The sequence below is a fragment of the Hyperolius riggenbachi genome, chromosome 9, assembly GCF_040937935.1.
Source record: "Hyperolius riggenbachi isolate aHypRig1 chromosome 9, aHypRig1.pri, whole genome shotgun sequence".
In the NCBI taxonomy this organism is placed as follows: domain Eukaryota; kingdom Metazoa; phylum Chordata; class Amphibia; order Anura; family Hyperoliidae; genus Hyperolius; species Hyperolius riggenbachi.
The window spans coordinates 259,886,169-259,887,077 of record NC_090654.1 but is presented as its reverse complement, the minus strand read 5'-3'; the positions used below and the strand labels follow the sequence as shown (position 1 = coordinate 259,887,077).

Here is a 909-nt window from a genome sequence, read left to right as displayed (position 1 = left end):
CGTCTGAAGGGTCAGGGACCTGAATCCCGATGTGTCTGCGCTATTGGTGTTCATGACTTTACTAGTAGGGAGAGGAGGGGCCAGAGGATTGTACTTTGAATTCTGACACACTTTGTATTTCCTGTAAGAAAACAAGACAGTGGAATTATTACAACAGCACATAATAGAGACAGGAGGACGACAATTATAGAAAAGGACACAGAAGGGCGTATCTGCATTGTCCCCGGCCATTGGCACTATGCCCTCTGTTTGCAAAGGATCATATTATGTGGGCATTTATAAAAGTGCACAAGAAGGTGAACTGAAAGGGGAAATTGTTTATTGGATACCTCAAGATAAAAGGGACACACACGACATTGTCTGGCCTATTGTTCCGTTTTATTTGTCTTACTTATTTGATGATTTTACTCTTATTGCTTGACTGAGAACACAATGAACCATTTATAAAAGTCCTTGCTGAAGGAGCTTAGAATATAACGTATAGTACCTGGTGTTGCCCTACATCAAACAGGACAACAGATGCCAACCCAAGTACCAGTACCGGCAAAGCAAGAAGCCCAGCAAGTTTTGAGATTGCCTAGCTTGCATGTGTTCCATTTGTTTAAAGGTTAAAGAGTAACCAAAATCAATTCTCTATTTCCATCTGTTGAACACATAAAAATGTTGCTAAAAAGGCAATGCGAAACTTCAAAATCAATCTTACTTTTTTTTATTGAAGGTGAATATTAATCCTCGTGTCCCCAGCTCTTATTCGTACATCAGCCACAAGAGAGAAGTTGAAGTGGTGCATGCTGGGAGGGTTCTCCTTTACGTTCCTCCCCTTCTCCACAGATTTAGCTAGACACGCCTGTTCCTCTCTAATTGGCCACCTCCATGCCTGCCATTGTCCGCCCCCTCCCCACACTCCAG

General features: G+C 42.5%; 1 protein-coding gene across 1 annotated transcript in view; it reads left to right on the top strand.

The window, feature by feature from the left end:
- Window positions 1-909, top strand: part of LGALS3 (galectin 3) — a 517,589-nt gene that overhangs the window by 34,095 nt on the left and 482,585 nt on the right. The gene's annotated exons all lie outside the window — the stretch shown is intronic.